Source organism: Patagioenas fasciata, chromosome 3 (assembly GCF_037038585.1).
Source record: "Patagioenas fasciata isolate bPatFas1 chromosome 3, bPatFas1.hap1, whole genome shotgun sequence".
NCBI classification, from domain to species: domain Eukaryota; kingdom Metazoa; phylum Chordata; class Aves; order Columbiformes; family Columbidae; genus Patagioenas; species Patagioenas fasciata.
In genome coordinates, this window is record NC_092522.1 from 116,454,661 (window position 1) to 116,479,657 (window position 24,997).

The following is a 24,997-nucleotide window of genomic DNA, read 5'->3' on the forward strand; positions in this document are numbered from 1 at the left end:
TATCATTCTTTCAAATACATAACAACAAACTTTGAACAAACTTGAACTGTGGTCGACAAGTGCATAGTACAATATATGGTAAAATTCCCAGTGTGTTTCTTTACTAATTCACAGAACTAATTCAGGTTTTGCAAGTAGTTTTCCAACTGCAATGACCGAAATTAGTGAAATCTCACTTATGTTATTTATAATTGTCAGCAACTGTTGCCTTGTGCTGTTAGTTGCACAATTGACTTGACAGTCAATGGGGAAAAATCCCATCATCTTCTACTTCTGATCACAGAGCTCAACATTTGTGTTTGGTTTTCTCTCTAATTTTAATCTTCTAATTTTAAACACTAAATTCAGCAATTTGTTTGGCTTCTGGTGTTATTGAGGGTAGAGGTTTAGTCTCTGTAATGAAACCCATATCTATCAATACTCAGAAGGGTAAAGTGCCTTTGCTAAGAGCAATATTTATTTTGGATGAGATATATCATATATCCGTGTGCAGCACTGCCTGTCTGATTGTCTTGTCACATTACTTCTATCATATGTCACATTATGTAAGGTCATTCTACTTTTGCTAACAATAAGTCACAAAGAACTAGAAGTGAACTGCTTGCCAGAAACACCTTATTTATGCTTCATGCTGTCTCTTGCAAGGAAGAGCAAATCAAGAGCTGCAACTCCGAACTACCAATCCACCTGATGAAAAGGAAGTAAATTACCAACTTCTCTAAGGACAATAGTCAACAGACTTTTTCAAAGCTGATTTAGAGCTCACTACTGCATTCTTTACATAGCCTAACCTTCCATTGGAAGCAAATGAAAGTCTACACAAAATAAAAGAAGATGCAATGTCTTCTGCAATGACTTCACAATATGTAGCTCTTATTCCTGCCTATATTCAGGACGCCAAACATCGTATCCCTGATTACCACACTCTAGATGGATTATGTTTTTTGTTTTTCTTTTACTTCTCATTTAAACTACCATCACTCAGGACTAAATCTACTGAAATCAGTAGTAGCATACTGGTGCGAGAGCAGAATGAAGTGTATGTATTTTCTTCCTACTTGTAGCATTCCAGCTACACAAATACTTTTCCAGAAGTACAAATTTTATCAGTACCAAAACTTTTAAGTAGCATGCAAAGCAGAAGCAAAAATCCTTGCATCAAGATCTTTAAAAGAGAACAGTTATTGTTGGTCAATGTCGTGGAGATTTAGGAAAGATCTGTTTTTGCATTCAAGATCTACCTAACCATCATGCCACACTGACAAACACTTTTGTTATTTCAGTTATCTTAACTTCCAGCAGGACATTTGGTACCTTTCCTACATAATTATCTGAAATTTGAATTCTACCATGGTGTCCTTAGCAGGAAATTCCCAGAGTGTCCTTTGTGATCCGTGACTGAGAAAGAACTCCAGGCACCAGTACACAGGAAGCTGACTGGCTGGAAAACAACTCTTCAGAGAAGAAGATTGAGGTCCTGGTAGAAAACAAGCTGACCTGTGCTGCATTAGGAGGAGTGTTGCCAACGGGTCAAAGAAGGTGATCTTTCCCCTCTACTCAGCACTGGGGAGGCCACGCCTTGAGTATTACATCTAGTTCTGAGCTCTCCCATGCAAGAAAGACAAAGACTTACTGGAGTGAGTCCAGCACAGGACCACAAAGGTGATTAAGGGATTGGGGCATCTTTCATATGAGGAGAGTCTAAAAGGGCTGGGACTGTTCAGCATAGAGAGAAGAAGGCTCAAGGGGATCTTATAAATGTGTGTAAATCATTCTGTGATTCTGTGATCTTTTTGTGGTGATCAGTCATTTTACTTACACTCTTTCCAGGCTATACCAAATCCCACTAGTAGTTTTCTACTGATGTTATTTCCTCAATGATTTTTAATAAAAAGAAAATAAAATAAAGGAAGCAACAGCATTTGAGTAAGTCCTAAATAAGCAGTGAACATAGAGAGGCTGACCTCTTGGTTAGAAGTTCAGCAGAACTTCCAGACCTCGTATTGGCAGGTACCAGTGATATAAAACATAGACAAGTTGCGGCTAAAATATTTCAGACCTGACAGCCATATAATGAGAAGAGCATATGTAACATGTGCCCTCAGTAAATCACACCATCTTTGGCTGCACCATCAGTCACAGCTGTGAATGGATAGTGGGGCAGAAGAAACCAACCGTTGAACTCTAGCACAGGACAGAGACTGACAAATGAGATGTGATATTGGAGATTTCACACTGGTCAATTGAGGATGAAGAAAACTAAAGCTGAAATATAGATCTATAGTTCATAAAGATGGCTGGAAAACTGTGAATCATGGAAGCATGTTTCCTTGTTATCCTAATGAGAAGGGTAATGTAGAAAGTGTAACTAAATATAAATCTGCTGAGCTCCCTTTCTCCAGAAAAGACTGACAGGCTTTGTGGGGTAGGACTATATTATTCAGAGAAGGGTATTGTACATTATTCCATCAGGGCTTTTCATAAAAAGCGTATTGATAAATGTCTAATTTGAATTCAATTACAATGCATGTTACTGCAAAGGCGGAGGGAAGGGAGCTGATCAAACATTCCTCTAGGTATGTGTGGGCTGCCAAGCATTGACCTGCCCCTTTTTGGTGTGGCTGTTCCCTATATTGGAATGTGTCTCTGTCTCTGAGATTGAAAAAAAAAGGAAAAATAAAACCTAAAGACTGTGTTTGTACAGGAAAGTAAAGAACAGGAGGTGACATCTTTGTTCTGAGACAGAAGAAGAGAGCCAGAGTACCTTGTTTGCAGGACATTCACCTGCAAACATGAAATGTTATTTCTTCCCCAGAATGTTTACAGATTTTGGAGAGTTGCTATTTTAGGCAAAATCCAGAAAAATCCTGGAAAATAGAGGTCAACTTTCACTTTTTCTCTGTCACATGATCAATGTAAAACTGTGTAAAATTTACTTTTCTGTGTGCTATTCTCTTGCTCATATTCCCTGTATATTGATTTCATTTATTATCCTATTTAGTATACAAGCCTTTATGAAGGTAGACTGTCTTCTGGCGGTATATAACTGTCAGAATGGGCTCATAAGGCTGTGTGAAATGCAATAAAACATAATAAATAACAACAATGGCTAACAGAATTACCATTTTATAAGCCTGAAAGATGCTAAGCACATTGTCCTGAATATGAGTTTATTTCCACAACCACAAATCTTCAGGTCTGTTGCTGCCTAATTGTAGTTTGAAATTTAGAGTCTATTAAAAGTAAAATAAACTATTTTTGAATATTTAACATATAAACACCACATTTTCTTAAGTAGATAACCCAAATGCATCACTTCAAAAAATCAGTCTGCTAAACTGAAAAAAAAATATTTTGCATTGAAAACACAGTAGAGTAGCATGCTGATTATAACTCCCTTCATGCCAAAAAAAACCCTTGAAAAAATAATCATCTAAATTCAGTATTGAAAATAATGTTTTATCATCATACACTAACTGGATTTTAATTAAATATTGCTTTAATGACATTATTATGGGAAACATCAGAAAGTAGCTCAACACTTGCCACTGGTTATTTTCTTAATAAAACTGCTGTAGAAAGCTTTAATCTTTTTAAAATACCACATATTATAAACCAAAAATTTCCCATTTAAACCACTGAAACGATATACATGGAGTATCTAAACCAAGGAGCTGCTTGACAGTTTTCAGCTTAGATTCATATCTTAGCAAATATTTGAGGAAATAAGAATAATTTTAAGTTCCTAGTTTTTATTTTTAAAAAGGGGTTCTTTGTGTAAGTACTCACACACATGCACACGTGTATATATACGTATATGCATAGATGTGTTTATGTATGTACATTATATATATAATATATCACCACAGGGATGAGTACCAATGTCAACAAGGCAGCTCGAACTTCATCATGTCTTTCTTGCCGGTGAAACTCCATTGAAATTAAGAACCTAATCCTGTTAAAATCCATTGACTCCACTGAGAGGAGGATTGTACTCTTTCTTGCGTACATTAGATACCTAAAGCCATTATTTTTTTTGCATTGGTTCTATGTTCATTCTTTTTTCATTGATGTTGGTGGGTTAGTTCTGCAGTCAAGGACATGCACCTTAAAAATAATGAACATTTCATAAACTCTTCTAAGCCAAAAAGTCTCTTCCATATTTCCTTGCAGTAAATAGGGCCTTAATTTATCTTTACTTGCAGTGCTATAAAGTTTTCTGACACTAGTGAATTTACTCCAGATTTTAAGTGAGTGTTAAAAAAGAGTATTTGTGAATGCTTAGTGTACAAACTCCACCTTTTCTTAACCAGATAATCCAAATTCATCACTTCAAAAAATCAGTCTTCTAAAGTAAAAAAAATATATAGTTTTTAAGAATCTCCTCAAACTCCTCAGGTAAGCAGCAATATTCCACTCACTGCACTCGCTCAGCCTATTCTTTTGATGGCAGTGACTCATGTGTTTGAGGGTGTATATCACAGAAGTCTTTATCAGGCCATCTTGTTCATTTTTGTATTCACCAGACACCTTTACATGGAAAGTCTTGTGCACATCCTTCTCTTACACTATCAGTCTTTTTTCTTAGACACTTGCAAGAATGTTTCATTTTTATGTCTGCAGAAGTTTAGCTTCTGCAAGGTCTTTGGGAGTCCTTCTCACCATCCCCTTGGCAGCAGCTCCTCTTCTGGCCTTCTGATGCTGCTTAAATTGAACTTTTCTTGTCTAAATCATACAGTTTCCACAGCCAGTCACACCTCTAAGCTTCCAAAAAGGTTTGTAGCTCATGGGAGATAGAGGGGTGTATCCATACATGCTGTGGAATGTGGTAAATTTAAAAATAAGGGGCAGAAAAAACACACAAACACATTATAAAGGTAACAAATATTCTCAGCACTTGAACAATGCCTTAAATTCTCAGCCACATATTCTTATTATACCAACAGTGAGTGTATATTTTGCATTCCTTTTATGCTGCTTCCACAGCAGATACAAATTGTCAGTGAAGCTAGTGGGGAACGTTCAGTCAGAAGGATTTTCTAATAGAACATGCCCTTCTTGCAAAATTGATCATTTTTTTATATATATTTTGTGAACAAATATTCCATTTTTCCACTGGGAAAAATCAAACTGACAGGTCTCCAGGCTCCTCACCTGGAAGGTTTTTGTCAGCTTCACTTTCTGCAGGCAGAAAGTAAATTTGACAAGCGTTGGCTGGGCCGACTGTCAGAGCTGAGTACCCGAGCTCTTGCTTCCTCCAGGCTGGACCACCCTTCCTCACCACGCTGGCAGGAGGGGTAAGGACACAGAAAGTCTGAGTGCTCATGCTTCAGCTGATCTCCTGGAAAGCTGCTGTCAATCCACTGCCATTGCAGGCATGGAGTAAGGCTGAGGGGGACCATTCAGGGTAGTGGGAGAAAAGTTGTAATTTTGTTTCACTTCAGGTCAAAAAGAGTGGTTTTGTTCTGTTTTCCTGGAAATACTTAGTATGTACATTTTTTTTCTTTCCCTTTTCTTTTTTTTTTTTGTTTTATTTTTATTTTTACTCCTCTTAATTCAGGGAAAATGTTATTACATTACATTATATATAATTACATTGTATCATATGTAATATTAAATATGGAATATAACACATATACTTAATTATTTGTATATGTTTCTATATGTATATATATACACAAAATTTCTGCAGTTTTTTACAAACAATGTTATACTCACTGCTTCTTCGAGTCCTTGTTACGTCTTTCATGTTCAAGAGTAGAAAGCTGTATTCTTTAAACTTATTACAAATTGTGGTATGAACAAAATGCAGCAAACTGTGCTTTGCATGATTAGAGAAAAAAGGAAATCTCTGTATTTAGGAACACTTGCAGAACTAAAATCTTCACCACTGAATAAAATGGATTGCAACTGAAAACACCAGTGGCAAGGTAATGCCTAACTCACGTGCTAATTTACATAGCTGCAAATAACCTTAACATTTATCAGCACATAAACCTACATATAGACTAAAAGCCTTGCTGCTTTTCCACCTCTGCAATAGCTTCTTCAATTCTTCCAGAAAAAAGCTGGCTAATTTTCCACTCCTGTCCTGAGATGATCAATACTCCCTAAGTGAGCCGCCTTTTGAAGTACTTCAGGACACATTTAGCTCCTTCTTTGATCTTTCCATGTCTCCTTTTAGATATAATGGATATTACTCTACTGAGGTTTTACTCACCAACTCCATTTTTATTAACTTTTAGATGACTTTCCAGAAGATAAAAGCAAGTTAAAAGGATAACTTTCCTTAGCAACAAAAACTAATCATGCATTCCCATTTTGGGGAACATCAGAGACCTTGGAACTCCAGAGGAAATCTCATGAACAGTGCTTTTTGCAACATTTCCTTTTGTGGTTGTTCTTGAGAAACACAGGAAGACAGACAAATTAGTAGAAGTGAAGTATCTATCCATGTTAAGTTTCAAAGCTGTGGTGAGTAGAAGGATATTTCCAGTTGTACAAATCCAAGAAAAAATACGTGAGGAAATATGACTACTACATGCATCTTCCCCATTTCTCCTTTTGTGTGGTTCTTCTATTCTGCTGTTTCTCCAAGTGCTGCTCTGTGTTCCTCCCTTCTCTCCCCATCAAGGCTGTAGGCAACATTCACATACAGACAAGTTTACAACTGAAACAGATCTGAGCAAAGAGGTTTACTGGATGCCATGCATGGTACCAGATTTCCTTGTTGCAGACTCCATTTATAGATCCCTTGCTGAAACACATGGATACTACTTCTCCCTTATTCGCTTGAATTTACTGTATGCAGATCTGCATCACCAGAAACACTAATGATGTCGTTTCAGTCTCCTGCTGTGGTGTAACACAAGACAACACTGTATCTGAACTCAGACATGGGTGAAATCACGGCTGCAGATCCGGCTTTGTATGATGACAAGATAGCACCAGCATGCCATGCAGTCAACTGGATTTGGAGACTGGACATTTGTGGCATCTGTCCCAAAATCAGCCTGTCCCTCTGTCACACTGCGAGAGAAATTGTATCATAAGTCTTCCCCTGCTCTCAGTTCTGCACTGCATTACTCATAAGCCTCTTGATGGGAGGCTCATATTTATAAATGTTTGTAGTTTCACTGGTATATTCTTATGGCACAAGGTAATGTGCAAAACCAGCTCAGGGGATTTAGTTTGTTTGTTTGTTTGTTTTCCTTCCTTTCCAAACCTAGAATAAACATAAGTATTCAGAGGAATATACCTACAAGAAAATCTTCAACAGCAGAAACCCTGCAAAAAAAGCAGAACAGCTGCTTCGTATTTGGAAAGAAGAAGTTTGTTTTTGTCTTCAGCAAATTTTGGGAAAGTAGTCTTTCCAAACACACACCTGGAGAAAGTTGAATGTTAGGTTTGTTTTCAGCACACATCTGAACATGTTTGTGAATAGCAGGAAGAGTCTCAAGACTAGAAAAGAGAATTGACTTTTGAGACGGCATGGATTTTAATCCATGGTAAATGTGGTAATCAACAGAGCTGCTGAAATAGGAGGTAATTTTCTAAATAATATCCCTACTTTTCTACCTAATTCAGAATCTGATAATTTTTTGTGTGTATAAGTGATGTGAAACCTTGCACTAGATCAGTTGCCAGCATCAGAAAGATAAACAGGAGAGGAGAAGAAAAAGAAACCACCTCAGATCCAAGGCACACATTCAGCATCCTGCTATTTTCTGTGCTGATGGAAATGGAAAAAACAGAAGGGGAAGAGAAAGGGATCCTGAAAGGACTGCTGAAATAGTAGTAAAGCTAACAGAGTGATAGCAAAGCTCAGGAAAATGCAAACTCTATCTCCCTCCTCATGCCCAGCCATGAATGTGAAAGGGAGACTCTCTTGGAAGGATCCCAGTTCTCAAGTCTGCGGAATGGTACTTGGAATTGGTACTGCTGATAACCTACACTGATGTAGGTAGGCCCTAAAAGTCCCAGTCTTGCCAGGCAGGATCACTCTAATGGCCTAAAGTTGCATCTCACTCACTGAGCAGCATGTTACAATATAAGGAAAGTGTTGTGAAGACTTTATCTCAAAACTGAATTTCCTGAATGTCAGTAGCATGTGTATTTTCTCTGTGTGCATCTGTGTGCGTGTGCGTGTGTGTGTGTGTGTGTGTGTGCCATCCTCCACAAAGTGGTAGAGGCTCATCTGCAGCATGGTTTTTATGTAGACTGAGTTACGCAGGATTAGCTGTTGATCAGCAGCTATAGCTGAGATGTGCCTGGTGTCTCAGACTGAATTAAAGGCTAACATTACAATATATATACTGCTGATTTAGAGCTAAGGCCCTTCTGTGAATGTCATTCTCTGCAGAGAAGTAATGCGTACGCTGTAATTGTGTCCCTGCTGTAAAAGGGAGTTCACCTGCCAAAAAATAGTAAAAAGAAATAGTTGATATGCAGGAAGCCAGACCAGAGGAGTGGATTCAATTCAAAATGAAGACATCAAATACAGATGTCTAAAGGAATGTGCATGCAGGTGATCTATGTGTCTTACTTGCCACATAATCAATAGAGACATAGTCAATACAGTCATTGTTTTTAGGTGGAGATTTCTCTGACAAGTGACTAGGGGTGCAATGCAGTTTCCTACACACGGGCGAAAACACCATTTGAGAAAGACTACTATGTGCAAAACATCCACCCAAGACCAGTAGGTATAACACACAGGACCTATATTATAATCCATTGCCTTAGGAGTGGTGACTTGTGGCCAAGCAGGAAACTGAACATAGCTTAGTTGTGATTAAATACATCTCTTCAAGCATTTGAATCATACACTCTATGTCTAGTAAGATGAATCATTATCCAGTCTCCTTAGACCATATGGGTTAAGACTGGGATTCAATATCCTAAGCATAAGATGTGGATTTATTTTTGGCACCAAGGAGTATCTTTCCTATCTTCCCAGAAGTCCCTGTCATATCTACCAGCCCAGCAATGGTGTTATGAACATTTAAGGCGTCTGATACGGCATGAGGTGCCTATATTTGGGGAGCTTCAGCAAGTATCCACTGGCTCACTGACTGGGGACATTCATTAGGTTCCACTAAATGACTGTCCATCGACTCTAGCATGGGCAAAGCACATGTCTATACCTCTGTCTTAATTTCAAACTGTACCTGTACAAAGACATGTGGGCTTAATTCCTTGGTACTAAAATTCTTGAGTTGTGGAATTTAAGATGAAAATAAACCCCATATTTTGAGGTTGAGAGATCACTGTCAGTCACAGTTTTCACTACTCCATTAAGTGAATAAATTGTAAAGCTTCCCAGCAATATCATAATGCAATCAGCCTCTGTCTTTATCATATATAAGTCATCCTGGTAACAGTCTGTACCAGAATCAACAAATGTTCTTTTGTCTTGTGCCAGGAAAGGTCTCCTCACCCTTTCTGCAGATTTAGAAGATGCTCATATTTCATATTGAATCAACACATCTAAATAAAGACATTATGTATGATATAGCAGGCTGGTGCTGGCAAGAGAAGGATGGCTTCATCATGCCACGTTTGACTCCACACTTGCAATATCTCTCCCACTTCATAAGGTCTCCAGGATCAGCCTAGCGATATGTACAGCTTCACTTAGTGAGAAGGTAGAGGAACTGTAAGAAGTCACTTTTAGTGCTCTACTTCTTTCCCTGGGTTCAACAAGTCTAGATGGGCTACCTCTGTCCCTTCTGCTTCAGTGACTCCCCTCTCTTCCTTTGATACAATAGCTATAGTAAGACTACTATCTCAGTGATTTATAAGCTCCAACTTGTTTACCTTTCTCATCTCTCTGCCACAGAGGTGCATTCAGTCATTTGACATACTTTGTTTCAGATGCAAAAAGTTCATTTTGGATCTTCCTCTCTGACTCTTTAGGCTCCAATGGAACAGACCCTGCCACTGAGAGAAGATATTTATCTTATAATCTGTAGGGCTGTGTCTGCTGCAAAAAGCAGTTCTGTCCATGTTCCGCTTCACTACTAAAAATGATGTGACAGGCAAGCAGAGTTGTGGGAGAGAAAACTTCGCTATGCATTCACAGTGATCTTGCTTCCACAGTGACAGCTTGTGAACTAGCTATCACTGTTCTGGAAAGAGATATTGAAGTTACAGCAGGTAGCTCTATGAAACTATTAGCTCAGTGTTTAACGGATGCCAAAAGCAGGCAGAATTAAGAATTACTTGTACAAGAATAGAAAGCAAGATAGAAAATGTCATAATACCACTGTTTACATCCCTCAGTTGTCTTCAATATAGTTCAGTGTCCCCTTGTCTTCAAAAGAATACAGTAGCACTGTGAAAGACACAGAGATGGACAACAGGAGGACCAATGATAGTGAAAAATTAAACAGAATAACAGTCCTAATCTTGGAGAAGTCACTGAGGAAAGGATACGACAGATGTCTGTAAAACAGTAGCAACACAGAGTGGGTGAAATGAATAGAAACTATCTCATCTATGCTGCAGCCATCAAATAAAACTAGCAAATAACAGATAAAGCAAGCCATAGAGGTACTTTCTCATCTGTGTGCCTGCCACAAGACACTGTGGATGCCTAAAGCTTATCTGGATTTGAAAGAGATGAGAAAAATTAATGAAATAAAATTGACAGGATTCTATTAAACTCAAAGGCATCACCTTTCATTCAGGAAGTCCCAGAGGCACAAGTCATTGCTGGCAAAAGAGTGTACTAGGGAGGTGTCACCAGATGGTGCCCTGTTCTTACACACCTCCCCACGCGTCTGCCCTTGGTCAGTGTTGGCGATGGAGCTGGATGGATTTTTTGCTCTGACCCAGTAACAGTGTTCGTATGTTCACACAATTAGTGCTAGCCTCTGGGGAAGGGATTTAGGCCAGCTACCGTGCATGTTATTGCAATGCCTATAATGTACATTCAAGACCCTGGCAGCATGATTCAGAACACCTCCATCAGGCAGTGACTCATCCTATACTGTCAGTGTGGGGAGAGCTGGGATCACATCGGGGTGCTCCAACATTTTTGCACATCTTGCTTTTGATTTTTAATTTAAATAAATGTGTTTCTGTTCAGAGGAATGCTTATTTGAAAAAGATATGTGTTTTCCAAAGAAGAATATAGGAAGAAAGAAGTACTCCCCCCATCTCTCTTCTGAAATGATCTCTTGCTGAGCTAGGACTAGAAGTTGTAATTTCAGATATAATTAGCATCATTATTGTATCAAGTGGCAGTATGGTACAAAATTCATTGCTGCCAGTTTTTAATCTGATATTGATGATTCATACAGAGTCAGATAATTTCCTCCCCAATAATATGATACAAAGCTGTTACTGCATGAGTCAGTTTCCAGTAATGAAGGATAAAAATATACCGGAATTCACTATATAATAATATTAGGGCTGTAATACACTTCTCAGGATAGCCAAGATAGACTTGGAACTACATCCCATGTTAAATTAAAATGCTCTTCTTTTGTTGTTGCTCATCATTAAATGTGTTGAATACTGTGTTCTTACCTGAGGGATTGTGGGAAGCTTGTAATATTTATAAAGGGAAGAGCCACTCATCTCAGGGCCATTTCTGTTGTATGTATTATTTATTTTCTGATCTATCCCCTCCCATGTTCACTGTCTTTAAGAACTATGATTAATAAAACATTCCATGCTGAACAGTGTGGGTTATATTCCCAAAAATATATATTCAGGCCATTTCTATGAAAATGTCACAGGAAAGATTTTTCATCACAAAAAATGTACGTATTCTCTGTTTGATCCACTCATTTTACATTTATTTTTTAGATTAATTATTCTATTTCCCTACATGACTGGTTTTCAGCTGGGAACCCCAAAGGGATTTTGTAAACAGTGTAGGCAGACTTTGTTTTTCAACATATATGAGAAGTAACTGTAGAAGAGAACTAAAGGGGGTGATTTAGAAAAAAAATACTTCACTTTGTTATCTTGTTTTCTTAAACAATATTTAATTTATTATTAATGTATAAGAAAAAGGAGGAAAGAATGTCATAAGCTTCTTACATTATGACGTAGTGTATTAAGAATGAAGTATACATTTTCTTCATCTAACTTTAATCAATATTCCAGTAGATACGGGAACATTATTGCTACAAACAGAGACCTACGCCCGAAGTCCTTATTGTGGCAACTCTCCTCTTGATATCTGTTTATTGGTGGGAGTGTGACTGGGTGTTTTTAATCTCTGTTTCTGAAAAAACTTAATGCATTACTCTTGGTTCAAGAAAAAAAAAATGTATTATGAGAGAGGTCAAATTATGTAACTTGAGGTTTTTTGGTTTTTTTTTTTTTTTTTTAGATCCCTCATAATATCAGGTCAACTTATTACTGATTTTCAGGCAACATGCATGTGTTTTGCAAAGGATACGGAAATAACAGTCCCTGTTTTTCTTTCTTTTCAGTTTGTAATACAGAAATAGCTAATGGTCTCAGTAGATGAGCCATCCTTCTGTGGCAGTACTACACCAGGAAGGTATAGGTGCTATATGTCAGAACCCAGACTCTAAGGCCAGGGCAAGAAGCAGGTGAAATAGAAGTATGGTGAAATAACTGCAAAATAAAAAAAAAAAAAAAAAAAAAAAAAAAATTATTCCTAAATTATTCCTACTAATACCAATGAAAAAGTCTACTATTGCCTTCAGTGAGGACAATTATGTTTATTATCTTATGTGTAAGTAGTCATGATACCTGAACTACAGCATAACAACCCCAATAAGCTCAAAAGGATTAGTGCAAATGGTCTTAACACACTTCTGAATGCAAATTTATTCTCGGACAGTTTAATTAAGTTGATTTTCAGTTGAAATCTTCAGTCTTGAGCCAATGCTCAATTCAAGCAGGATATCAAACACCATAAATGGGAACTGATTGAGAGAGAACAGCTGTACTAGGCCTCCAGTCTGAAGTGTGATTCTCTTCTTACACAAGGTGTTACAACAGACCCAGTTTTGACCTCCAACATCACTTGCTTACAAGAAGTGCATGGCACTTTCTCCAACTCATTTAAAAAAAAGGTGTTAAGAACCGCAGCCCTTTAAAGATAAATTTCAATGAACTGGAAACTCTGTCCTCCTGGAAATAGAAGCCTTGAGCTACATGCCCCAAATCATGACTGACTTATGAGCATCTTGGTCCTTGTCTCTGTTCAATTGTCAAGTCTCCGAGGTCTTAAAAGTTAATCACAAATTATTATACAGGTTCAGGAAGGACATAATTTAACAGGTAGACAGATGCTAGGCTACAGTTCTAACCTGAATGACTTTATACAGAAGTCATGAGCAGGAATAAATATTGACTCTCTCAACTTTTCATCTGATGTCAGTAGGAGTTATACATATAAAAGTACTGTAGGATTGACACAGTATTTCAGGACTGGACAAGAGATACTGAAAAATCCTATAGTCATGATAACTAATCACCTGGCACAGAAAAGCGACTGCCTTTTATATATCATAGGAACAAGATAGAATTAGGAGATCAGTTTCTAGAACTCTTCACAGAACAGAAAAGTTATTTGACTGGTTCATTCCAGGAGCTAAATTGTGTGGATATTATCAATTCTGTTGTAAGCAAGAGTGTACAGACATAGAGATGAGTCACAAAGTCTAAAGAAAACAAAGTACTAGCTTGATCTTTTTTCTTCTCAGTAGTAAGAGTGGAGAATATTCCTAGGAGGAAGAGTTAGCTGCTCTTAGTAAACTAGTGTGTGGGTGTAGATTCATCTTCAAGATTGTAGATGTGTTCCTCTGTTAGAGATTAATGTGTTGACAAGTTAGGTATTTAGTCTGTTCACAAGTTCCATACCATACACGTCTTAGGTATCTTCTTCTGTTGTCTAACATCAGACCTCTCTAGAAGTTTAAAGATGGTAAAAAAAGGGATGATGACTTTGTAAAGTTAAGTATTCTCTGGGTACACCTGCAGCTGGACACTTGAGAAAGTTCTTGGTCTCCTTGACAATGGCCAAAATATCAGTGAGTTCTTACATTCTTTTCATACTGACTCCAAAACATAGTTTAACTACTGGAAAGAAAGAAGTTAGATCTTCTGAGGCAAAGCATAAGAAGCCTAGCATGTTATCACATCATTCTCATATTAAATACAAAACAAAAGACCACGCTAGCTACTGACAAAAAAAAAAAAAGATTCTAACTGCATGAAAAATTAACTCAATTTCAGCTAACCCAGCACACCCTTGTCCTGTTACTACTTGCCCTTTTAAAAAGTCCCTCTCCAGCTTCCTTGCAGGCCCCCTTTAGGTACTGGAAGGCTGCTATGAGGTCTTTCTGGAGGCTTCTCTTCTCCAGGCTGAACAAGCCCAACTCTCTCACAGAAAAGTTGCTCCAGCCCTCTGTTCATCTTTGTGATCCTCTTCTGGACCCACTTCAACAGGTCCATGTCCTTCTTCTGCTGGGGACTCCAAAGCTGAATGCAATATTCAAGGTGGAATCTCACAAGAGTTGAGTAGATGAGGAGAACCATTTTCCTCAACCTTCTGGTTTTGCTTCCTTTGATACAGCCCAGGATATAGTTGGCTTTCTGGACTGCAAATGCATATTGCCAGGTCATGTTGAGCTTCTCATCAACCAAACCCCCACGTCTTTCTCCTCCTTCAGGATCACTCTTTTGGTCCTAGTCTCAAGGATCAAGAAGAGTTTTCAATATCAGAAAAAAAAAATCATAAGCTCCAGTAAACTTTTCTACTATTCTCCATTAGTGGTTTTCTGCTTTGTTCTTTATAGACAAATATTATGAAGACTTGAGAAGTACAGATTAGATTCTGGATGCTTAACCTGATTCATAAAAGGGATGTAATTTAAAGAACATACGTTTGTCTGACTTTTCACGAGAAAACTTAAGTCATTTTTGACTTATTGACTGAGTGACTGGTAAACTCTCCTGTCACAGAATTTCAAGTGGAAACTACTAGAAAAAAAAATAGCACTCTGCCTTTCCACATTTTGAACTCTAATACTTATCTTACAGATCATTTGTTATTCAGACTTTTATAGAAGCATCTCTGTTTCAGCCATATTTTGCCTGATTGTTTGTGACATTCATTTCTGGAATTCAGAATAGAATGATACACCTAATATTCTGGGTTTGTACTCAACTCTATTATAAAATTCAGACTGCCTGCTTATGACAGACACTCATTAAGGAGGGGCTTATGATTTAGCATTGTAATTATAATCTCTAGGGGAGCTTGTTTGGCCTTTCTGAGGAAATACAACCTGGTTAAAAAATGATGTTCAGGCAGGAATGTGAGCACAACAGTGTCTGTAGCTGAAATATCTAAAACTGCCTGAGTGGCATTTGTCCCATATTGACAAGCTAAATAGGAAGATGATCATTATTCAATTTAATTGCAGAAGGACTTTTGGGGAAAAAAAATCAGCTTGAAAAAATGTATTAAAAATATAACTTTTGTTTAACAGTAGGGAAGAACAGTGAGTGAGAGACAGACAGAAAAACAGTCAAAATCTGGTTTGGTCCTGCCAGAAGTTGCCCCACATCCTGCTTAGGCTAGGTTGAGCATCCAACCCTTGGGATGCCATGATGATCCTGCACCTGGCCAACAAAGGGCAGATGGGGGTAGCAAGCAGGGACCTTCAGTTGTGCAGGTGTGAAGCCCCCGGCAGCCGTTGCGGAGGCGGCTGACGTGGCGTGGGCGTTACCACGGTGACGCGGGAGATTTAAAAGCGGCTGTAACTCGAGACGAGCACTCAGTTCCTGGGATCAGCTGCCTGAAGCCAGCTCGACCGGAGTGCGAGCGAAATCTCGACGCTACAGAGGTGGGTGAGGGTAAAGAAAGGGGTTTCAGGTCGCGTTTTCGTTTTCGATTTCGCTACCCGGAAGCCCCCGGCAGCCGTTGCGGAGGCGGCTGACGTGGCGTGGGCGTTACCACGGTGACGGTGGTTACGCCCCCTCCACTTTGCCTTGAAAAAGCCTGTGGGAGGGCAGCGACGCTGCCCACCAGGTGCTGGGAGGTGAGCCAGCCTGTGAGGCAGGAGGGTGCTACCCACGCTCTGCCGCAGCAACGACGGTGGTAGCTCGTGCAGTGGGGTGCAGAGGTTCTGTTCCCCCTTGCTGTTAGACCTCTCACCTGTTGCTGGTGACACAGACTGGGGCGTGGCAGTGCAGGTAGGCTGGACACAACCAGCTCTTTTAGGTGAGTTTGTTGGGGGTTTCATTTCGTTTGGGTGGTCTTTTTTGTTTGTTTGTTTGTTTTTAAATAAAGGCAGTAATGGTTTCTAGAAAAAGGAAAGCTGTTGCTGCTGCTGATACAAAGAGTGTGTCTACACAGGAGGTGTCTACACAGACACTACCCTCCAAGAAGGATGCAGCCACCCAGGTTTCTGGCTGTGCAGAGTGTCTGTGCCTGGCATTGGTACCAGAGGATGGTGTGGGAGGCACCTGTGTACGATGCGAGCAGGTCAATGACTTACTGTGCCTAGTGGCAGAGCTCAAGGAAGAGGTGGAGAGACTAAGGAGCATTAGGGAAAGTGAAGTGGAAATTGACTGGTGGAGTCAAACCCTCTTGGCTCCTAAGGGTGTGCAACCAGAGATGGTGAAGCCCCATCCTTCCTGCCATAAGGCGGATGGAGCAGAACTAGCTGATGAGGGGGAATGGAAACGGGTCCCTGATCGGAGAGGCAAAAGAGCCCTCTCTCGAACACCATCACCACCCTTGGTGCCCTTAACAAATAGATACGAGGCCCTGGACCCAGAAAGTCCATCAGAGAACAGCCAAGAAGATCTGCCTGGAGAGCCTCCTAGACAGACCTCATTTACAAAAAGAATTACAACCGCAACTATAAGGAAAAAACAAAGAAGGGTGGTTGTAGTCGGCGACTCCCTTCTGAGGGGAACAGAGGGCCCTATATGTCGCCCAGACCCATCCCACAGGGAGGTCTGCTGCCTTCCTGGGGCCAGGGTGAGGGATATCAATAGAAGACTGCCGGAGCTAATTCAGCCCACAGATTATTATCCCCTGTTAGTAGTCCAAGCTGGCAGTGAGGACATTAACAGAAGAAGTATCAGGGCAATTAAAAAAGACTTTAAAGCACTGGGTCAGTCAGTTCATGGGACAGGAGCACAGGTGATATTTGCCTCAGTTCCTGTGCTATCCGGAATGGATGAGGAGGCAAATAAAGAGAGAAACAGAAAAGCCCATCTCATTAACAGATGGCTAAAGGATTGGTGCCACCATAAAAATTTTGGTTTTTTTGACCATGGGGCAAACTCCATGGTACCTAGTCTCATGAAATCAGATGGGCTTCATCCCTCTGGGAAGAGCAAGAGGACTATAGCCCATAAGTTGGCAACACTGATCAAGAGGGCTTTAAACTAGGTTTGAAGGGGGAAGGGATTGAAACTGGGCTCTCCAAAGATCAGCCTAAGGACAAAAAGCCTGAATTAAGAGTGAAATCAGCAGCCCACTTGAAGTGCATGTACACTAATGCATGCAGTATGGGCAACAAACAAGAGGAGCTGGAAGCCATCGTGCAGCAGGAAAGCTATGACATAGTTGCCATCACAGAAACGTGGTGGGATGACTCGTATGACTGGAGTGCTGCTATGGGTGGCTACAGGCTCTTCAGAAAAGACAGGCAGGGCAGGAGAGGTGGAGGGGTGGCTTTATATGTTAGAGAGTCTCTTGACTCTGTTAAACTTGAGGTCAGTAGTGACAAGGTTGAGTGCCTGTGGACCAGAATCAGGGGCAAGTCCGACAAGGCTGATGTCCTTGTGGGTGTCTGTTATAGACCACCCGACCAGGATGATGAAGGAGATGAATTATTCTACAAGCAGCTGGCAGATGTCTCAAAATCGACAGCCCTTGTTCTTGTGGGGGACTTTAACCTGCCAGATATCTGCTGGGAGCTCAATACTGCACAGAAGAGGCAGTCTAGGAATTTCCTAGAGTGTATAGAGGACAATTTCCTTCATCAGCTGGTAAATGAGCCTACCCGGGGTAAGGCCTTGCTAGACCTACTGTTTACAAACAAAGAAGGGCTGGTGGGAGATGTAGTGGTTGGCGACCGCCTGGGGCATAGCGACCACGAAATAATAGAATTTTCAATAGTTAGAGATGCAAGGAGAGCCACCAATAAAACCTCTACACTGGACTTCCGGAGGGCAGATTTTTGCCTATTCAGAAGTCTAGTTCAGAGCATACCCTGGGAAACAATGCTTAAAAACAAGGGGGCCCAGGAGGGTTGGACATACTTCAAGCGGGAGGTTTTGAGGGCACAGGATCAGGCTATACCAGTGCGCCGAAAGGCTAGCCGACAGGGAAGACAACCGGCTTGGCTAAACAGGGAGATTTTGAAGGAAATCAGAAATAAAAAGAGAGTTTACAGACTGTGGAAAAAAGGGCTGGCTACCTATGAAGAATTTAGGAAAATAGCTAGATCGTGCAGGAAAAAAATCAGGGAAACAAAAGTGCAGTTTGAAGTTAATTTGGCCAATTCTGTTAGGGATAATAAAAAGTCCTTCTTTAAATATGTTAATAACAAAAGGAGGGGCAAGGAAAACCTCCATTCTCTACTGGACTTTGAGGGAAATATAGTTAACAAAGATGAGGAGAAAGCTGAGGTACTTAATACCTACTTTGCCTCAATATTTACCAGTCAAACAGATGGCCCTCAGGATAACTGGCCTCTGGAGATGGTTGACAGGAATAGGAAGCCAAATAGTCCCCTTGTATTCCAAGAGGAAATAGTTGGTGGCTTACTGAGCCATCTGGATCCTCATAAGTCTATGGGACCAGACGGGATCCATCCTAGGGTGATGAGGGAGCTAGCAGAAGAGCTCGCCAAGCCGCTCTCCATCATCTTCCAACAGTCTTGGCTCACTGGGGAGGTCCCAAATGATTGGAAACTGGCAAATGTTACCCCAATCCACAAAAAGGGCTGCAAAGCTGACCCTGGCAACTACAGGCCTGTCAGCCTGACCTCGGTGCCTGGCAGGGTGATGGAGCAGATCATCCTGAATGCAATCACACAGCACCTCCAGGATGGACCAGGGATCAGACCCAGCCAGCATGGGTTTAGGAGGGGCAGGTCCTGTCTGACCAACCTGATTTCCTTTTATGATCAGGTGACCCACCTAGTGGATGAGGGGAAAGCTGTAGATGTGATCTATCTAGACTTCAGCAAAGCCTTTGACACTGTCTCCCATAATATACTCCTTCAAAAGCTGATAGCCCATGGCTTGGACAAGTGCACTCTCTGCTGGGTTAAGAACTGGCTGGAGGGCCGGGCCCAGAGAGTGCTGGTAAATGGGGCTGCATCTAGCTGGCGGCCAGTCACTAGTGGTGTCCCCCAGGGGTCAGTGTTGGGTCCAGTCCTGTTTAACATCTTTATTGATGATTTAGATGAGGGGATTGAGACCACCATCAGCAAATTTGCTGATGACACCAAGTTGGGGGGCAGTGTCGACCTGCTGGAAGGCAGGAGGGCTCTGCAAAGAGATCTGGATAGACTGGAAAAATGGGCTGATTCCAATGGGATGAAGTTCAACAAGGCCAAGTGCCGGGTCCTGCACTTTGGCCACAACAACCCCCTTCAGCGCTACAGGCTGGGCACAGAGTGGCTGGAGAGCAGCCAGACAGAAAGGGACCTGGGGGTACTGATTGACAGCAAGCTCAACATGAGCCAACAGTGTGCCCAGGTGGCCAAGAAGGCCAATGGTATCCTGGCCTGTATCAAAAATAGTGTGGTCAGCAGGACAAGGGAAGTGATCCTTCCCCTGTACTCTGCATTGGTGAGGCCACACCTGGAGTATTGTGTTCAGTTCTGGGCCCCTCAGTTCAGGAAAGATATTGAGGTGCTGGAGCGGGTCCAGAGAAGAGCAACAAGACTGGTGAAGGGACTTGAGCACATGACCTATGGTGAGAGGCTGAGGGAGCTGGGGTTGTTCAGCCTGGAGAAGAGGAGGCTTAGAGGTGACCTCATCACTCTCTATAACTACCTGAAGGGAAGTTATAGTCAGGTGGGAACTGGTCTCTTCTCCCAGGCAGTTAGCAATAGGACAAGGGGACATGGGCTTAAACTCTGCCAGGGGAAGTTTAGGCTGGATATTAGGAAGAAGTTCTTTACGGAAAGAGTGATCAGGCATTGGAATGGCCTGCCTAGGGAGGTGGTGGACTCACCGTCCCTGGAGGTTTTTAAACTGAGATTGGACATGGCTCTTAGTGCCATGATCTAGTAAATGGGCTGAAGTTGGACCAAGGGTTGGACTTGATGATCTCTGAGGTCTTTTCCAACCTAGCCAATTCTGTGTGTGATTCTGTGTGTGACCTGGTCGACATTTCTTTCTCACATGTACTTTGGCGGTTGCAGTAAGCAGCATGGACACACATACAGCTGGAGCATCCCCATCACCCACAAAAGGGGGATGCAAGTAGGGACTCCAAATCCCAGAGAGTGCCCGTGTAGCCAAAACCTGCACAATTTGTGAGGGATGTGAATGTGTGCATGTAAATATAAGCCTGTGCATGTTTGGATGTAATTGAAACCTTTTGAGCTCTAGTTATAGAAGAGTGTTTAGAAATTTGTAGTTGGATAATTAACAGTCTTGACAGTATCTAATATTGCAATTTATCTGTATTGTCAATATTGATCCTGAACATGTAGTTCAATTAATGTTGGTTAGTTGTGTACTATTAATAAAAAAAATACACTGCTTTGATCCTGGTTTGGTTCAAACCACTTGAACTGGAAAAGTGTTCCTTGTGACACAAACCTGGTAGGAACTTGACAATAAGAACTGGAACATATCATTACATAAATCTTGAGAACACATCAGGTAACAACACTCTTTAAATGGTAAAATAATAACAGAGTTTGGAATCTTTAGAACTATTAAAGAACAGAGAACAAGTCAGAAAAGTTGAAGATACCTCAATGACCTGAAGGCAAAAATCACATCAGAGTTATTAAGCCAGAACTAACGATGTCATAGCGCTATTTGAACCACAAAGTCATTCTAAGCTTTCTCCTCTTGGGAACTGATCCCTATCACTTCCTATCAGATTGCTGTTACGATTAGACTACACAAGTAACAGCCCAGGAATAGCAGGCTCTAAACATTTACATACTTTATCAAGAGTGCTGATCACAGTGACATGCTCCTCAACCAAACAATAAAAGAGAAGAGGAAAATCACTTTCTGATCTCTTTTGCATATTGTCATTCTTGATTTAACTCATTTGTCCATAAAAATATCTCTGTGATAGAAAATGCCAGATGATGATAATGAATAAGTGCAAACCACTGACTAAAAGACAAATTGTGTGCACTCAGCAGACCAGGCTGCTTTTAATTTTTTTGCCCAATTATTTCAATGTACTGCAAGAAAGGACATCAGATATGTGGTCATACAACCGTGATTGTTCCCATTAAATATGTAAATGGATTATTATCATATGTCATAAACCCCCCATCATCTTCAGCACAAATAAGAACATGGTACTGCCAGAGATTTGATAGATTAATGAGTTCAGAGTCTGCTTTTATAGGCAATTATGTTACACATCCCATTTTGTAAACTAATCAAACTTCAAAATTAATTAAGCTTTCCCCCCCCTCTTTTATTAGACACTTTTGCAGGCTCTTGATTCTCTGAAACCTTCTTTTAATTTCCAACTTTATATTTTTCAATTCCAGCATATTTCCATTTATTCTTGTGCCAAGTAGCCTTTCCCCTCTTGGAAGTTTATCATCACTGATATATTTACAGAAAGCTAGCATAATCCCTATTTAGCCTTTATTTTCAAGGCTAACAAGCCAAGCTGTTTCAGTCTGTTTTCGTAAGAGAAGTTTTTCATTTCCTAGTCATTCCTGCATACCCTACTCTGTACTTAATCCAGTCTGGGTTTTACTCTTGTGGGATACAGGGATTATGTGACTTGGGACATGCAAAAATGTTCTTTGCCTTTTTTTATTGGCCACATCATATTGGTGATAGTTGGTCTGTGATCAGTTAGTTCTACAGAGTCTGCCCCTCTATCATTACCAGCTTATGAAATCCCAGTTTACAGCAAAATTGTTGTTATTATTTCAATAGTGCATGGCTTTGTATTTTGTACTTCTGAATTTCATCTTATTCTTGTTATTCTAGTCCTCAGGGCCATGTCTCATCTCTTTTTGTACAACAGAAAAGTATTCCTCTGTATTAATGATGACTCCAAAACTTGCACTGTCAGTACATTTTATCAGTATCTCCCCCACTTCTTTGCTGAGGGAACTTATGAAATCTGTAAATGACATTCATAGCTTCTTTCTGCACAAAATTTCCCCATTTATTATAATTCAAACATATACCCTGTTTTCTTCTACTGTTTTCACTGTTATGAATATAAAGAGTATAACTTTATTTTCTTTTCGGTAATATGTCAAATGCTTTGCTGAAACAGAGCTACCATCTTTTCATTTGACTATCTCTTTCAGTAGGGTGTCTGGCATGATCTATTTTTGCTAACCTAGCTTTGTGCATGATTTTATATCCAACTTACTATATTTTCTGTATTTGTTTAAAGTAATAATTATAAATTTTTCTGTATAATGAATATTAGATTAACAAGCTTATACTAGCACTTCCCCCTCCATCTTTCTTAAATATAGGTGTTAATTTGCTATTCTCAAGTAAGGTGTTAGATTTATTTTGCTAGATCTATTCAAAATACTTGCTCCTGGGCCTGGAATTTCATGTCCCAAATCTTTCAGACATGTGGCTTAAAAATTATCCAGGCGCCCCACACCTGAACGCAGTCAATCCTGTTAATTTTGTTTTTTTCTTCATTCTGTTTCTTTCCTCATTTTCTTACCTTTTTTTTTTTTTTTTCCTTCTCTTTTTTTAATTCAAGAAGGAGACCTTTGCTATTTCTTTTAATAGTTTTACAATTCTATCAGAACCTGCCTTTGGGAAACCTCTCTTCACTCTCTTTATGTCACGTTTTCTGCAAAACTACTTTTATCAGGCACTTTTCTTTCTTCATGTTTTCTAACTTCTTGATGTTTATCCAGTTAATTCTTTAAGCTATACAGTCATGTGTTTCCTACTTTTATTTGGGATACTTTTGACACTGAATTTTTAAAATTCCAGCGCTCTGTTGTATTTTAGTTCCTGAGCACTTCAGCTAATTCTACTAGTTCCCTTAGATTCCCAAAACATTTTTGTTTAATATCAGGAACCTCAGGTATGGTCTACTTTTGAATATTCTTACATTCAGTGCAATTTAAATCAGCTTGCTAACATTGACCCAATTGTATTTTCTAGAAACAGAATAGTACACATTGGTTTTCTTTCATATCATAGTCAGTTAAAAAAAATGTTAACTGTTAAGGACCAAGGGCTATTAGAAGGAAACCTCCTAATTCTCATGTTCAGGAATAAAACTCAAGTCTCCAAAACAACACAATTCATATGAACATTTGCGTATATCTAAATTAATGGTGACACTAAAATACTACTAAGAAGCAAAATATGTGAACTCAGAGGAAAAAGACCAACTCCTATACAACTTCAGACACCACATCTGGCACAGGTCTGGTCAGCTCAGAGTGCAGGAAGATGAGTTTATGTCCATCTACACCTCTGAATAAAAGCATGTTTTTTATTTTACCAGTGTTGTTACAGTGATTTCTTTTCACCTCTATCTGACCTCAGAGATCAAGAGGAGTTTCCCACAAATAACATAGAAAAATATCCTTGCCACTCTTCCCTGAGATGATTTTCACCTAAGCATATACTCTTTTATTTTCAAGAGGTATTTTGAGTTTCTAATTCAACCTCCTGGATCTGATCACAGAGCACATAGCATACATTGACTACTCGTCACCTGTATGATGGCAGCTTAAAGTGTGAGCATTCTACTTTAAAATGAAATGGAAACTGAGTTTAATCCAAATCCATGTCTCAAGCAGATCCAGGTGACCTATCATGTAAAAGTGGATCCTCAGGAGAAATCTAAACATGAAGAAGTAGTACTTTACAAATTATGATGTGGCAAAGTCCTGAGCTTCTTGACCAGGAGACTTATTAAGATGAATTTATTATAATCATTGACATATTTCACCCTCGAGTGTTTATTTTGCTGTGAAATTGATGACAGATGCTCTACAGTGGCTAACAAACCAGGACAAAGTAGCAAGGGTCTCCCTGATGAGATAATAATTACAGGAGCACTCCTATAAAAGTCCAGAATAATTTAATTGCAGAAAAGTACTTCTGTGTTTACTCTTCAGCCCAATCAAGAATAAATACAAGCATGTCATCACTCATACTGAATGCCTCACGAAAACAGAAAAATAATTACAGCAGTACCAGACATCAGTGTTATATCTCCTTGCTTACGAAAGAGGCTGGTTAAACACTACTTTCATTCAATGTCCAGATGTCTTTATTCAGTTTAGAAAGCACCAATCACTCCGTGAAAAACTATTGGTAATATATTAGGTCTCAGAGTTAAGAAACAGATACAACAGTAACTACCTGAGAGCATAAAAAACTTCATCAAAGCTTTGATTGGAAGTTTTCCACTAAGAAATGTCTGTCTTTCTCTGAAACATGTGAGAATAGGATTTACTGGACAATCCATTTTCATGTGTCAGCATTGCAGCTCATGAGTTTCTACTTTTATGTGAACATCAGGTTAATGCACTTTACACAAACCCAAGCAAAGCCAGTACATTTTCTGTGAATGGTTGTTCAAATTTGAAAATTAGAAACTTGTATGTTGCCACGTCATTTTTGTGTTTGGTTCATACAATTCACATGAACAAGTTTCTGAAGTAGAACATACACTGAAACCACCATGAAAATCCTGAGCTGTTAAGTGAAAGTATTCTCCCTAGAAATCAACTCACAAAAGCTACATGCTTCATTTCAAGATAGAGAAAAACTACTGTGACTTCTGTGTATAATCACAGGAACCAGGATT